This window comes from Medicago truncatula, chromosome 7 (genome assembly GCF_003473485.1).
Source record: "Medicago truncatula cultivar Jemalong A17 chromosome 7, MtrunA17r5.0-ANR, whole genome shotgun sequence".
Classification (NCBI taxonomy): domain Eukaryota; kingdom Viridiplantae; phylum Streptophyta; class Magnoliopsida; order Fabales; family Fabaceae; genus Medicago; species Medicago truncatula.
In genome coordinates, this window is record NC_053048.1 from 39568506 (window position 1) to 39586031 (window position 17526).

At 31.2% G+C, this 17526-nt stretch overlaps 1 pseudogene; it reads left to right on the forward strand.

The window, feature by feature from the left end:
• Positions 1-2700: 2700 nt before the first annotated feature.
• Positions 2701-11072, forward strand: LOC11442447 (fatty alcohol:caffeoyl-CoA acyltransferase-like; annotated as a pseudogene).
• The last annotated feature ends 6454 nt before the right edge of the window (positions 11073-17526 follow it).

The following is a 17526-nucleotide window of genomic DNA, read 5'->3' on the forward strand; positions in this document are numbered from 1 at the left end:
GTTAGTCCACCACTATAAACTCATCGTGTATTCAAGTAAACTACAAATTATTCTATTTGCACCTCAATAAGAATTGCTTTTCAAAGTATTCACAAGGCTTATCCACCTTAGGAAGTCTACCAACACACCATCCTCTCTAGGGCAAGCGAACGACGATATTCAAGTCTTCTATAAAAAAAGAAGACAATACATAAATGTATTTTACTCACTATCTAAATTGACTAAACTCACACGCCGAAGATACTACGAGAAAAATAATAATATTTATAATTGAACAAATCATCAATTTAGTCTTAAATAAATACCACTCATTCTCCAATTTAGTTTTTAAAGTATAAAAATATAATAATTAGTTATCAAACTATATAAAAATGTCAATTTTGTCATTGCTATTACGATGTTAGAGATTGAATTAAGGGAAATGCTAACCGGTGTTCCCGGGGCACTGGTTAAGGATAATAAAAAGGGAAATTATATGTTAATTATTGCATTAAAAATTGTTTAATTAATCCATAAATAAGTCAACAAAACTTCCTTTTATGGTAAGAATTTCCTTTTTTTGTATGCTTAACCGGTGCCCTCAGCATGACCCTTGAATTAATTGGTTTTCAATAAATTCAAGTATTTAATTGACAGATTTGATATACTTTAAAGAATAAATTGATGTATTTTATATATTTAATGAACTACATTATATTTATAAACTTGGGAAACCAAATTGAAGAGAGAGTGATATTTTAGCGATAATTAAATCGATGATTTATTTTTCTAGAGTTTTATTTTACTAGGGTCAGAGTGTCAACCACTTTAACTCTTTATGAAACTTTGTGGTATGATATATGAAACAAGGTGTATTCTTCATCTCATCAAGAACCATAGGCTAAATGTTGCGTTGTAATTAGGCAAACTTTTTTTCTTGGTAAAGAAAAGTATGTTTGAGTTGGGACCAATGATCTGACCTGAATCAGGGTATACCTCAAGGTTCAAAGAACGATTACAGGGATATTTGCAGATCATCAACTAATGAGATACTCACATCAGTAATGGGGTTGAATATGATCTTGACGGCAAGTTAACTCCTTACCAACCGACCCAATCTTCATTGACGTGATGAGATAACCTTGGCTATTTTATTTACTATCTAATGAGTTACTCCAAACAAATTTATTTGTTAAAAATCAGTAGAAACGGTAGTGTTAAAAACTTACTTTTGATTGGTAGATTTATTCATCTTGTTTTGACACTTTCAATCTCTACAACAATTGCAAACAACTTGTCAATAATAAAAATTGACAAGATTTATAGTTAAAAGCAAAATAGTCGATGATTTTTTTTTTTTATTCTCGTAATTACATTGAAAAATACATTGATAGGCTATCTCCAATACTATATATAATGAGAATATATGATTTTGGGGAGGTTTTTTCATTCCAAATTATACCCTTAAAAAAATTTGCTTATAACAATGCTATATTATTGGTGTCATTCCAAAAGAGAATAATTTATATTATATTTGTTATACGGTGTCATTGTAAAATGTAAGTATAATTTGTTACAATATGAAAAGTGCAAAATATATATACCTATTATTTTAATCAAAATTTCATAAAAATTATTGTTCATAATTTATCCTCTAAAAGAATTATTTCTATTTATATGCATTATTGTAATAAAAATAGAGAATTGATTAATATTGAGTGTATTTTCTAAACGCTAGTTTAGAATAAATTCAATTAGGAATGAATTTGACTCATTCAAGCGTCGTCGTTAAGTTTAACCTGTTGAAATTAATCTAATAATTAGTCGATACACGACATGCTCAATACACATTTTATAACTAAAATCATATTTTAGTGCAGAAGCAAAAGAAACATATAAGTATGCATATAAACTTAGGATTTACACCTTGCTGATTTATTCTATAATCGATTGAAAATGATATATCAATCTAAATTAAATGAACATTGTAACAAGATGAGAAATCAAATAATACTGCATTAAGACAACAAACAAAATAATACAGTTATGAAATAGCAAAATCACGAAAAAGAGGAAAATTATATATAAGGTTATCTGAGACCATAAAATGATCTAAAACTACCCCAACATTTCAGTTTTTTACAAAACGTAACACATAATTAAAAAAAAAATTTGCTAACAATTTTGATTAAGCTGCAATGGTTAACTAGTTTGCAGTTATTAACAAATTAACTCGAAATACCATTAATAGTTGGTTGATTCTTGCATAAACACAATTAGAATGTTTCAATTTTCATTAATTGTTGAATATTCTTTTCTATCATAAGAGATCTACAAACAAATTTAATTTCTATTTCTTTAAAAATGATTTCGTGAAAACATTTAAGTTTGATTTTGCGACTAACATAGAATTTGGGGAAAATCACACCAAACTAAATGGAGAAGAACTTATCAACGTTTGGGAGATAGAAAGGATGGAGAAGAGTTTAGAGCACTGCTCGGAGATTAAGTTGGTCAGTTGGAGGAGATATGTGTGATAGAGATTGAGTGAGTGTTTGAGATTTTGGGTTAAGGGAGTGTTTTTGAGTGGAAAAAAAAGAGTGGAGTGACATGAGTTGAGTTAGTATTTCTCTAAGTCTATGGATAGGTTTAGTTTGGGTGGTAAAATAAAAACCGTAAATTAGACCAAACCGCATAGTTGGGTGAAAAATTGACACGAACACATCCAAACTAAACTTGGTTTTTTATGGGCTTCGAATTGTGTTGATTCGGATTGCCCTTTTTTATTGATTGGTTTGATTTTGAATACCCATAATTGGCACGCAACAACGTCATATGGATAGGCTAGAATTCCCTATGTATAAATGTGAAGGCCACACCAAACCAAACACACACATACTAACTTGCTAATTTTTTTTTTCCAACAAGGGATGGAAACCACTAGCCAAGAAACTACACCTCTTCTTCAAGACATGAAGGTGACAATCCACAAAACTTCAATGATTTTCCCATCAAAACAAATCGAAAAGAAATCCTTGTTCTTATCAAACATAGACAGAGTTCTCAATTTTCATGTGAAAACGGTTCATTTCTTCGAAGCAAACAAAGATTTTCCTCCTCAAATAGTGACCGAGAAGTTAAAGAAAGCTTTAGAAGATGCTCTAGTAGCTTATGACTTCCTTGCTGGAAGATTAAAGATGAACACTGAAACCAACAGGTTGGAGATAGATTGCAATGCAGAAGGTGTTGGCTTTGTTGTGGCTTCAAGTGAATACAAATTGAATCAAATTGGAGACTTGGCTTATCCTAATCAAGCTTTTGCACAATTTGTTCACAATGCAAAAGATTTTCTTAAGATAGGTGATCTACCACTATGTGTTGTCCAGGTACAAATATATTCTTGTCAATTTATCATCCTTAGTAAAGGTTTCCTTAAGTAAAGGTTTTTGAGATTTTGATAAACACATTTTGATCGTATAAAATCTGTATTTGTCCATAGTTTTTCACAATAATAAGGATCATGACATTGCGACACCTTTGACATATTTTATTTTAGATTGAATTACAATTTTAATTGTTTTTTTAAGGAATTGTTTACATGCTTTTTTTAAGGATGGAATTGTTTAAATTTACGATCGTGTGATTTTAGTTTCTCAATTTTTCTTTTTTTGAAGGGAGTCTCTCAAATTCTTATTGCGCAAATTGAAATTTGCAAGTACTACAATTGTTAGAATTTAACCTTGCATCGATTAATCGTTTTTTTTTAATCATCGATTAATCATTTTTTGGCATTAACCTTTTGGTTCTCATAAAAAGGGGTCTAATAATCCGAAGTTCGGCTGTGAGAAAAGTAAAGTTTGACTAATAATTGTTTCACTAAAAAATCATACTTACGTTCTCCTGAACAATTCGTTCTTGATGGAGTTCATTAACCACTTAAGCGTAATTGTTTTACCCTTCAATTTTCTCAACTAAAAACTAAGGACAAACCTCTAACGAAAAAGCTATGGACCAAAATTATACTATAAATATAAAATTAAGGGAGAAATTCATATGATATTTCTATTATGGGTCAAACTCCGTTGGCGAAACCGGCTAATAAATTTAAATCTACTCGTACTTATAAATATTTTGTTCATTTAAGGTGGGATTCTTAATACATCTTCCCCATACCAAAAACTGAAAATCTTAAACATGGCCTAATAATGATGAACTGATAGCATGTGGCCTCCTCAAATGACTTTGTTCCATTGAGTCGCTTGATATGATCAGGTCATCTCTATCGTGTCACTCAAGTCACATTCCAGATGTCCAGTCACTCCTGAGTGTAAGGAGGCGTGTTAAAAAATCTCATATTTAAAGAGATAACATGAACATGTATTTATAAGTGGGAGTAATCTTAACCTTACAAGTCAGATTTGTAGGATTCAATTAGATCTAACCCAAAATTCTAATAATTTCCACAATAAAGATACATTTGATTTTAAAAAAAATCCTCAGTTTTCAATGTAATATTAACCTCTATCTATGGTAAAAAAAAAATCACTATTGTATAAAAATATTAATCTATTTTCCCCAATTACACCCTCTAATTTATATTATATGCATCACTCTCAAGTTATTATTTTACAGTTTGCATTAATGATAATAAAATCAACAAATAATTAGTAAGGTTAATTTGGTAAATCATTACCTTTTTTTCTTCAACTATAGTTTTTTTTTTGTCAAGTAGTCCAATGGCTAGAGCTCACACAATTTAATTGTGGAGAAGTGGAGTGTCCGAGGTTCGAATCCCGACCCCCTACATATAAAATACAATATCCCAACCAACTAAATGAAGCTCGCATGGATACTATAATTTCTCTTTAATCTCTATGAAACAGTGGAATATGACAATTTGTGTATGAGAGGTCGGGGTATGAATAGGTAGGGCCAAACTAGGTTTTACAAATCACATTTTATTTTAGATTTAATTACGCATTTAATTGTTTATTATGAGTATATTATAATTGTGCAATTTTTTTACGATATAATTGTGCAAATTTTAATCCCTCAAAATAAATTTTTGAATAATTTATGTTTTCATGTCTCTCATATGATTACTTTTTGGTTGAAAATAATTTTTTTTGGATTATGTCACTTTAACTTGAAGTTTTCATTGTTTTACTTTTCGTTAGTGGTGTACAAGACCTAACAATCCGTCCCAATCGAACACAATGGATTGGATTTGACCTTGTAAAAAAAAACAAGAAAGGCAGTGTCAAAAATAAAGGGGCGTGATATGGACACATATGAAATAGACATTTATATTTGGGACGATTTCGTCATTTATATTTTTTTGCACGTAATCTTTATCCTTTTGGCCTGTTTGTTTTTAGATTTTCAAACATCAAATCCAAAATTCATATGAAAACATGAGTGAAGAACAATAGATTTAAAAACTACGAGTTCATATCAAATTAAAACCATAGATTTGAATCTTAAAAATCAATATGTGAATTGATTAAAAGGACGAACATGACGTAAAAAAAAAAAAAAAAGACAAAGGACAAAATCGTTACCTAAAGTTAAATTAAGGAACCACATAAGTAATTTTGCCTATTTTATAACACTCTCAAACTCCAATATACTCTTTCACACACAAACTCATACTTTCTAATACATGAAGGTGGCTTTACATTCTATATATTCATGCTATGAATTTGATGTTTATACACGTACTATGTCGCCATGGTTTATTTTTATGTAGAACCACAGATAGTGACATAAAAAAATACTAAACTTGTGTGTTGAAAGGTCGCATATGATTTTCCTATCGGCTAGTGCACAAAATTGTTGTGCAAATGTGTTAAAATCAACAAATGAATTTAATGTTTTGGTTGTCTGAGTGGTTCTCATATATTTGGGAATAGTTATATTTTGTGTGCTCTCAAAAAAAAAAAAAAAAGTTATATTTTGTGTGGCATAGGTGTAGCCTAAGTTTTTTATTTTTTTATTTTTTTTAACATTGTATAGCTACCAAAATTCATTTTGATTATGTTTCACGATTATAAAAAATTTGTTGATTAATTATTTTAAAAAAATATATTTATGTATTAGGGATTTGTCTTGGAACCAATCCGATCTTATCTTGATATTGTCCCGTCTCTATTGGACCCATAACTCATCGGGTTTGATAGATTTTAGGGTTGAGTTGGTTTATGTTTTCAACATAGTATTTATTGTTGATTGAAGAAAAAGATGTAAAATAAATAAGGGTATGTTGGTAAAGAAATACTCCCTCCGATCCTATATATAAGAAACAATTTACTTTTTTGATTCATTGAATAATTGATGTATTTGGTCTATTTCTAGGCTAGGTACATCAATTACTGAATGAATCTAAAAAATTAACTTTTTCTTATAAATAGGACCGGAGGGAGTAATTAATGTAATTGAAAATGCTAAGAGAGTCTTATAAAAAGAGACAAATTTTTTTTTTCAAAAGGGTCTTATAATTATAATTAGGGACAGAAGGAATATTTTCATTTTGTTCATTTAATTGGGCAAAGTCAAATTGTTGGCTTTTTTCTTTGTTTGAATTATTTTGGAAACAAATATGTTAGTACTAGTACTCCCTCCTATATATAAGCAATATTTGACTTTTTTATTAATTCCATAAATGATGTATTTGGTCCATATTCTATACCATATAAATCAATTACTCAATGAATCTAAAAAATTAATTTTTTCTTATAAATTGGACCGAAGGGAGTATTATATTACTATTATTGATGCCCTCGTAAGCTTAGCTCAGTTGGTAGTGACGATATATGCAAAGGTTCAAACTCCGACTACCACAAAAAAAATAGATAGATATAAAATCCCTGGTTGAAACGAAAATATATTTAATGTATTAATTGATTCAAATTAACTTTAGTTATATACTAGAAACTAATGTTATTACTGATTTGCTTTGATAGGTAACATCCTTCAAGTGTGGTGGTTTCGCATTTGGCATCACAAGAAGCCATGCAGCCATTGATGGGCATAGCCTCAAAATATTCTTAGACAACCTTGCTGCATTGGCTGCTAACATGCCACTGATTATGACACCCTTCAATGACAGACAACTCTTAGCCGCACGATCCCCTCCACATGTCGATTTCCCCCACCCTGAGATGATCAAGCTTGATAACCTACTACCTTTAGGCAATGAATCTGGTGTCTTTGAAGCATCCTCAGAAGAACTCGACTTTAAGGTTTTTCAATTAACCTCTAAAAATATCAACAAACTGAAGGAAAAAGCAAAAATTAATAGTATTGCCCGTGTCACTAGTTTTAATGTAATCACCACACATCTATGGAGATGCAAAGCGTTATCTGGGCCGTATGATCCTAACAGGTCATCAACTATACTATATGCTGTTGACATACGTTCAAGATTGAATCCTCCATTGCCGAGAGAGTACGCTGGGAATGCAGTTTTAACGGCGTAAGCTTCGGCAAAGTGTGAGGAATTGAAGGAAGGTGAATTCTCAAGGTTGGTGGAGATGGTGTGGGAGGGTACAAAAAGAATGGGTGATGAGTATGCAAGGTCTATTATTGATTGGGGAGAATTGTATAATGGTTTTCCGAATGGAGAGCTTTTGGTGTCTTCATGGTGGAGGTTAGGGTTTGAAGAGGTGGAGTATCCATGGGGGAAGCCTAAGTATTGTTGTCCAGTGGTTTATCATAAGAAGGATATTATACTATTGTTCCCTTCTTTTCACGGAGTTGAAGGTGGTGATGATGGGGTAAATATTATTGTGGCTCTTCCTCCTCCGTTTGGTTCGAGAGTTTTGGAGGGGAGGGGAGGGAAGGGGAGGGGAGATTTTTAATTTGAAGTGTTTGGTTCAATTTTTAGAAGGGAAGGGAAGGGGAGGGGAGGGGAGCAAATCTCTTTAAAATTTTATTGCATTGCCATAATTATCCTTAAATTAATTTCAAATCTCAATATTAACCTTGTAACAACTTTTATTATTATTAGATTATATTATTTTTGTAACAATCTTATTATTATTATTAGGTTATCTTATTCTTGTAACAATTATTATTATTATTTTGTTATATTTTCCTTGTAACAATTTTTATTATCAGTTTAAGATAAAATAGCGGCTTAGATGTGTGCTTGTCTTTGTCAGTTTCTGAAATCGTAAAAACAAACAGTTTCTTTTATTTAATTAAGTTTAAGTGTAAAATGGTAAAATACTGTTAAAATCCCTCCCCTCCCCTTGTGAACCAAACACACTTTTAATTAAAAATATCTCCCCTCCACTCCCCTCTGTAAAAATCCCTCCCCTCCCCTCCCCTCCTAATTCTCGAACCAAACGAACCCTAAAGAAATGCAAAACTTTAAGGGCCTATTTTACAGGTTCTTGATTTGATCTATATAGATGCCCGAAAACGAATAATTTTTAGTTGGACACAAGAATTCAAACATTTAATTTGGTCACACCAAAAAAAAAAGTACACATGCTATAATTATTATTTAATTATTTCTTTTTTACTTTTTTTCTTTCAAATTTTCTATGATCATAATCTTCTTTACTTTCCAAATTCAAGAAATAATTTAATAAATTCAGTTTTCAAAAGAAACATCTTCAAAATTCAATTTATAAATCGTATCTAGCATACATTACACCTTAGTTCGGTCATCTTAACTGCGGTTGGATTCGCGAATTCATAGGCCTGGCAAGTCACTCTCAACCGCTGCCAGGAATGTACTTCAAGTCTTAAGGAGAGAAGGGAAACTAAAGGGATTATGCTAGCAGGAAAATCATTTTTCAAAACTGACCTTGAACTTTTTTCTCGAGAATGTTGTCATTCCCCATTCTCAGCACGATTCCATGGGCGGCCATCCCACTAAACCCTACTAAGAATCTGAAAACAACAACAAGCTATAGAACAACAAAGGACTCCCTAACCGGCCGAATTAATTCTAAAGATTGATGGGAGAAAAACATCAAATCAAATTTGTATCCATAATAGAGTTTAACATTGGAAACTTGCCATATCATAAGTTAAAATATACTGAATTCATTAAAAATGGAAGTTGAGGGAATAAGGTTGTGAATCGGAATCAAGTGGTTTCTTCACTCTTCTATGCAAATCAATCTGAGAGTTAATTGATTTTTCAATCCCAAATTTTCATCATTAATGGTAGAGGGAAAATCACATAAGAGGGAAATATTTAATGTTACTAACGGTGTTAACCCCCAAGGGAGGTGAGTGTTGACTTTAAAATTAAAGAGGATGTTTGTGATATTCAATGAAAATTTAAGGGAGGTGAATGTAATTTCCCCTATTTAATACTCCCTCCGTCCCTAATTATAAGACCCTTTTGAGAATTTTTTTTGTCCCTTTTTATAAGACCCATTTGTTATTTCCAACTACATTAATTATTTCTTTACATACATGACCCTATTTATTATACATCTTTTTCTTCAATCAATAATAAATAATATGTTGAAAACATAAACTAACATTTTTTCTTAAAGGATAAAATTGTAAAAACAATAGTGATTACAAACAACTTTAATACAAATATCCACTATCTTAATTCCCGTGATTTTGGCAAAAGGGTCTTATATATAGGGACGGAGGGAGTACTATGTAAATTTCTCCCAAAATATTATATCCTGCTTTGAATTTATGATAGTGGAAAACATATCAATAGTAATAAATATAATTCAGTAAGGTCTCCGTGAGCATAGCTCAGTTGGTAGGGACATGCATTATTATATGCAGGGGTCGGAGTTCGAATCCCGGACACCCCACTTATTCATATAAAAAAAGGTGAATTTTAACCACTGGACTACTTGACCAAAAAATAAATAAATAAATATAATTTAGTGTAAGATTATTATTATGATTACTATTAGTATTCCTCTATTTATTGCAATAACATAGAGATTCATTTGAACAGAGAGACTGACTTAGTGTTTTTAAAATTAAGCTTAACTTTTTGTCAAAGCCTTTCTTTACAATTAAAAAATATATTCTAATATGCAACTGAAATTGAACTTGAAGGTTAATTTCTATTAGGAGAAATTATATTTGAACATCTATTTAGTGACAATTTTTGCAACAATTTTTTCTCTCATACTCACATTATTTTTTACTTTATCTCTCTATTGCTATGGTTTCTGTGCCAATACCACTTTTTTCTTTGTAAAATATGGTTGTCAAATAAGTTGTCACCAAATTGGTTGTTCAAATAACACTCCTCTTCTATAAGAGCTTGTTGGCCGGTGTCAATGTTAATGATTTTTTGTTAACTGAAGTGGCTACAGTTTTAAATTGTCGAATTGGGAGGCTACCTTTTGAGTATTTTGGTCTTCCTATATGTGGTGATGCACATCATATCCATTTTTGGGATTTGTTGCTTAGTCGTATCAAGACTAGACTGTTGGGCTGAAAAAACAAGAATTTATCTTTGGGTGGCCAACTGGTTCTTCTTAAATTTGTTCTATTATCTCTTTATATCTATGTCCTTTCCTTCTTCAAATCTCCCTCATGTATCATTTCCTCTAGTGAATCTCTTTTAATTCACTTTTTATGGGGGGGGGGGGGGGGGGGTGAGGATGGTAGGAAAGTTTCTTGGGAATCTATTTATTTGGGAAAGGAGTTTGGTGGGTTGGGGGTTAACCGGATGAGGGAGTTTAATATTGCTCTTTTAGAAAAATGGTGTTGGAGGATGATGGCGGATAGAGGGGGGTTGTGGTTCAGGGTGTTGGCGACGCAGTTTGGTGTAGGGGGTATGAAGGAGGGTGGTAAGGAGGGGCTTGTTAGATGGAAGGAGTTGGTGCGAATTCGTAATGGGGAAGGTTTGGTGGTGGGGAGGTGGTTTGAGGATAATATAAGGTATAAGGTGAGTAATGGTGCAAAGACTTTTTTTTGGACAGATCCGTTGTTAGGGGAGTTCAAGCTAAGAGATCATTTTAGAAGGTTGTTTGACTTGTTTGATAATACTTGGTTGACGGTGTCAAATATGTTTTCTTTAGGGTGGGGTGTCGAAGGAGGGGCTTGGAAGTGGAGGCGGCGGTTGCTGGCTTGGAAGGAGGAGATCGTAAAGGAGTGTAGGACTTTACTTAACAATGTACATTTGCAGGTTACTATTGTTGATCATGTTGAAACCAAAATATTTTTGATGAATGTTTTAATGATAACAAACCTTATGGAATAAACACTAAGTTTTATGAATGGTGATCTACTGATGTTTGCACTGAAGTATTTTAAGAGAAGTAGACAAGAAATAAGTCTCTTACAAGTGCATATATATACTCAATGAAAGAATACCAAAACAGTAGCATCACAAGATCAAAGAAGATATAAAAAGAATATTGTTTGTATCAAATGAATGTTGATTGTAGATTCAACAAGAAAATGTATTTTATGATCAATTGACTCATCCTCGTCACCACATGGTTTTCAACAAAGCCTTAAAAGATTCGAGGAATAAATGGTTAATATTTGAAAGATACTCAATGCACAAGAAATATTGTTTGGAATCACTGAGAGGAATTATGATAAGAATTGCATCATCAAATAATTCAAGGTTAATTAACCAAGAAGATGGTGTCTTCTCATATAGAAGAGAACCTTATCAACTTTGATGAAAAAAATGTTTTCTTGATAAAGATGATTGTCACACTCGAAATTATTCTCATTACTTCATCAAAATAATTAGAATCAACTCTGAAGAAAAACCAATCCATGAATGAATTATGAATTAAGTCATTCATTAATTGGAGAATGATCATATGGATGAAAATTCATGATCATATGCACGGAGGTTCTATCATAAAAGAGTTAGGAAGATCCAAGAATCTTCCATCATTATTCAAGATATGATTTGGGAGAATAGAAATCAATCAAATAAATTTTTAATTTGAGAAAGGTTTCTCATGTTCTTACAAAGAACATTCTTGGTCATACAAAGTCAAAAAAACATCATCATTTGATGTTTTAAAAGATAACAAAAATATTACAATTATTATTTTGTTATCCACTAATTTATTTTATGAGAATGTTTCAGCGAGAATGTTCTGGAAAACGTTCCGATCACTGTTACAAGAACATTCTGGTTTCACAAAACAAATAAATCATTTACATCAGAGATAAATCAGATTAAATCAAGTTTGAATATGCACATGGGCCATGGAACTTTTATGGAATAAAATCAGTAAAAGCTCCTTGGATTTTTTCGACCAACATAGGAATAAAATGGAAGAATCTTCAAAGGAATAATCACAAAGTTGTGCCTTGGAAATAAAGATTGTGACATCATGGTATGACAACATAGTGACATATACATCCTAGCAAATGGTTACAGCTCAACAACACGATGCAAAACGTGTGAACTTTGGCACAAGAAAGATGGAACAAAGAAAGCACGTTCTCTTGACAGCTTGTGCACCCATTCTCCAAGCAATCTTTGGAGCGCATTTTTCAGTTTGAAAAGGTTTCAAACAACTCTCCCATGACTTGTCCTTCAAGGTTATTCATGCTCTACAAATAGAAGAGGACTTTGAAGGTAAAAGATAAGAGTTTTGATAAATAAAAGCTTTGATATCTCTCTCTCAAAGTTAAAGAAATCAATCTCTTCATCAATCTTTCAACAAACACAAAACAAATTCCATAATCTTTCACTATATTTATCATCTTTATCTCATTTATTTGAGAACATCTTTTTGAGTTTGTATTTGTAAAAGGATAGTTTGTTTGAGACGCAAAGATTCAAACAACATTCTACAATATTTTTGTTTGAGACGCTAGATCCAAACAATCATCCTACAAAGTGTAAACTAGATCTCAAGTCTATTGGGCTTAATAGTTTAAGATAGGAAAGTTCGAACCTTTCTTGTGCGAAAACAAAAAATTGTAGAAGCCTGCGGAGGTTGATAATACAGGGGTTACAGACTGATCTGGTGTGATCAAGACCTTATAGTGTTGGTTAGAAGTTTCTACCAACTGAATACTATAGTGGATAATCTCACACGAAGTGTGGGGACCGGAAGTAGCCGGGTTTGGTGAACCAGGATAACTCTCCTGTGTTATTCTTCTTTCTCTGTCCCTCTCTCTATCTTTTATTTTTACACGATATGCACACAACTATCACACACATTAATATCTATTTATCTCCAGAATATTCTGGTCCTAATTAATCACAACCAAATTAATCAAGAGTTCTCTGGTCTTTAAATAACCATTAATATTGTTTTCAGCTTAATAATTAATTATAACTGCTTTATGTTTATCCAGAGTTCTCTGGTCCTTAATTAATCATAATATTATTTTATCATTCAGTTTAAATAATTAATCTTATAACTGTTATCCAGAACATTATGGTCCTAATATAACCACTTAATAATTACATTCTTCCAGAGTTCTCTAGTCATTGGTAATTATTAATATTGTTTTATTATTTTAGTCTCTTTATAAATTATATAATTATTATCCAGAACATTCTGGTCCTTGATAAAACAACTGTTTAAATATCTAAATATTTTATAATCTTCTTTTATCTAACATTTACCAAGAATTTTCTCGAGTACATAAACTTGTTAAGTTTCAGGATTAAATTTAAAAGGGTCGCAATTCAAACTCCCCCTTTCTTGTGACTATTTCTTCCACTTCAAATCCATGGTGCTGGCAGTTGGATCAAGTTGATGGATATTCGGTGCGTGGTGCATATTTGTTACTCCTTAGGCGAGAGCCATCTCATTTTACCGTTGTTTTGGATCTTATTTGGAATAAAGATGCCCTCACAATAAAAAGTTTTGTGTGAGTGGTGCGGTCACATTGAAACAACTAATCATCTGTTTTTATCTTGTAATATATTTGGTCATTTTTGGGTTTTGGTGCATAATTTGTTGGGTTTGTCCTCGATTGATCCATTTGTAATTTCGGATCATTTCCTTGAGTTTTGCAACTCGCCAGGTATCTCTAAAAAGCGGCGAGCCTTAATGCATTTGATTTAGTTCGTTGATGTTTGAATTATTTGGAATGAAAGGAATAGCATGATTTTTAAAAATAAGGAGCATGCATTTACTCAGCTTCTAGACACAGTTAAACTTCTTTCTTTTTTGTGGCTAGCAAAATTTTATAATTTTGTTATAGGTTATCATAGTTGGTGATTTCCCCCTTTTGCTTGTTTAGGCATTGATTAATCCCTATTTTTTTGTTGTTTTATCATATCATTATGTTATAAACTTATAGTGTTTTCTTTGGCACTTCTTGTGTTAAGGGAAAAATATGTGTTTCATGTTATTATAATTCAATTTTACTTGTTGAAAGAAAGATGTTTGGGTACGTGTTATACCATTAAAACAAAATATGCTACGTATGTTGTGCTAGAGTGAAGGCTATTTGGTAGTGACTAAACAACCAAAAACAACCTTTTTCGATTAATTGGAATACTTACGTTTTTAAGTAAATGATTCTGATTAATATGCAGAAATAGAATTGAACTAGGATCCAATATCAATAGGAAAAAGGAAAATACAAGTTTGGGAGGACTTGGAGGGTACGTACCAACAGAGATCATGTCTTCAATAGAGGTCCAAGATAGCACTTGGAGGGTACGTACCAACAGAGTCTCCAACATAATAAATAAAACTATTTTCATGATGTCGTAAGTTATCAAAAGACTGCAAAGTTCTGCCATAAAAAAAATAAAAAATAGAACCAACAAAAACTAAAGGAAGCTTCAGTGCAGTGTCTATCCAAAAACTAAATCTGGACAATTTTACTATGATTCTTTCACTAAAATTTCAGTAATGGAGCTAAGAGAGATGGAGAATCATTATCAAACTTCAAGGGATATCTTCCTTTAGGCCGCTCTTTTTGGAACGGGTTTGAACACCTTCATTGGTTGACATTTTAGTTTGATGCTTCCAATTACCTTTCCTAACACACTCTTAGGTTTTATTTGGAAGTTTGGAGGGAAGGGGAAGGAAGGGCTTTGGGAGGTGGGAAATATAGAGGGAAATAGAGAAATCTTTCACTTTTTTTTTTGAAAGAGTGTTCTTTTAAAGAAGATAAACTATTGTTTATGATTCATATATTTTTAATATTAAGAATATTATAATAACATAAAATAAAATTTGAAGAATTCATATAAATCCTCCAAAACCCACAAAACCCTTCTCCAATACAACTTTTTAGTTCCCCAAACGAGGATAATTTTGTATTAGGAAGAAAAATTAACCCCTAAAACCCTCCCCTTCCAATGTACTATATTTCTTCCACTTGCTCCTTTTTCTTTTCTTTTCAAAATCCTCCTTTCTCTTTCCCTCCCCAAACTCGCAAACAAAGCCTTAGAAGGAAAATGCTCAATCCCAGAGAGAGTAAAATTATGGATGACAAAATGGACCGGTTAGATAAATTTAGATTTGATTGTGATGGATATTCATCTCATCCATCCACCTAATTGTTTTTTTTTAATGATTTTCAAAACTAATAGTTCAAATATATTAAATTATTTAAGGTATTATGATTAATTTATTTAATTAAAGACCGATAAATTAAATAAAGACAATGCCCAAAGGGTGGTTGGTCGTTATAGTAATGCAATGATAGTTTTCAGGAAGAGGTCCACGGTCGGTGGTTATATTTAAAGTACTATTATGATTTCGACCTTCAATGATTGGCATGCCCATTTCTTTTTCCAGAAATGCAATTGGGAGAATTCAACTTCTACGCCGCAGTCAGAAAATTAATTTTTTTAAAAAGTTAATTTTGATCTTAATGTTTGATTCATTTTTAAATTGTTGATTATTGATGAATGATTAATAGTAATTCATCTAGTAATGCTTGCAACATCTTAGACTTACATGTACTATTTTATCGTTGGAATCTTTAACATGCAAACAGAGTTGATGATATTATGCGATAGTCTTAAGTGTTACACTTTATGGGGTGTTACGCTTAAAACAAGGTAGGATAAAACTAAATTAACTGTAGTCTTGTTAATCTAATGAATTGATGATACTACGAGGACTGAACTTTTGATGCCATTGTACAAACAGTGGTGTGTTACTCACTACATTTTTGATGTTATATTGTTAACTTCACCAAAAAAATCATTTTCATGACTTCACCATAGAATTTTCCTTCATAAAATGGGTAAAATATGATCTATTGAATTCATAAAAATTAAGTGGGAGAATTATGATCAGTCCATCACATAAAATGGGCGAAATAAAGTTTCCATTTTAAAGTTCTTAACTCATTTCAAAGTCCATTATATTCTTAAAAGCATTTTTTTTTAAAAGTCTTCAAAGCATTTTCTTTATTATAATAAGTTAATACTCCATCTATTTCTTTTTTCAATTTTTCTTAATCAAGCGAAGAAAATCAACAAAACGATTGGAGAGAGCCAGAACCCTTAGAAAAAAGCTTACATCAGAGTGTCTCAAAACAAATATACAAAATTACAGTAAAACAAAGTGCAAAATTAGATCAAAATTATAAAATAAGGGAGACCAACACCATCTCTATAATCCTAGAATACACGCCATCTTTGATTTATCAAAGATGTTAGAGATACATAAGTTTCAGAATAAAGTCTCTTAGTGACAACGATCTCAAACATAGATATATATATATATATATATATATATATATATAACAATTATCCATTGGCTTGTGGTTCTTCCTTCCTCAATTGAGACTTCTTATGTGTTAGACAATCTTTATATGGAAAGAAGAAACAATATACAATTTCTCTAATATATTGAAAACCATGGTCTATTTATAGTTTGATGATGGATTAAGAATTTTATCACTTAACTCTTTAATTTCTTTGATCCTTTGGCCAATTAGATTTTAAATTTATAATCCTAGAATACACGCCATCTTTGATTTATCAAAGATGTTAGAGATACATAAGTTTTAGAATAAAGTCTCTTAGTGACAACGATCTCAAACATAGAGAGAAATATATACATATAACAATTATCCATTGACCTGTGGTTCTTCCTTCCTCAATTGAGACTTCTTATGTGTTAGACAATCTTTATATGGAAAGAAGAAACAATATACAATTTCTCTAATATATTGAAAACCATAGTCTATTTATAGTTTGATGATGGATTAAGATTTTTATCACTTAACTCTTTAATTTCTTTGATCCTTTAGCTCAACCAAGTGAACTAACCATCCCCACCAATTAGATTTTAAATTTATAATTATTTTATTAATACTAGCATTAAGATGACGGCTCATTTTTCACTTTTCTATTACGTTAAATTGTATATACTTTTTGAACATACCACAATCAAATAAATATTTAATTTACATTGTTCCTATTGTAGTTGAGTTGTTTCTATATAATGAAATTTTACTAACTTTGTTAATTAAAAATTTATATTTAAATAATATTATTAGAAAATAGAAGTGTAATTATAAAAAAAATAAAAAATGAAGAAGAAAAAAACCTACACTAAAATCATTTTCGTAAAAGAAAGATGTTCATAACATTTCATTAATAATAAGAGTATCAATATTTGTACTAGAAAAATA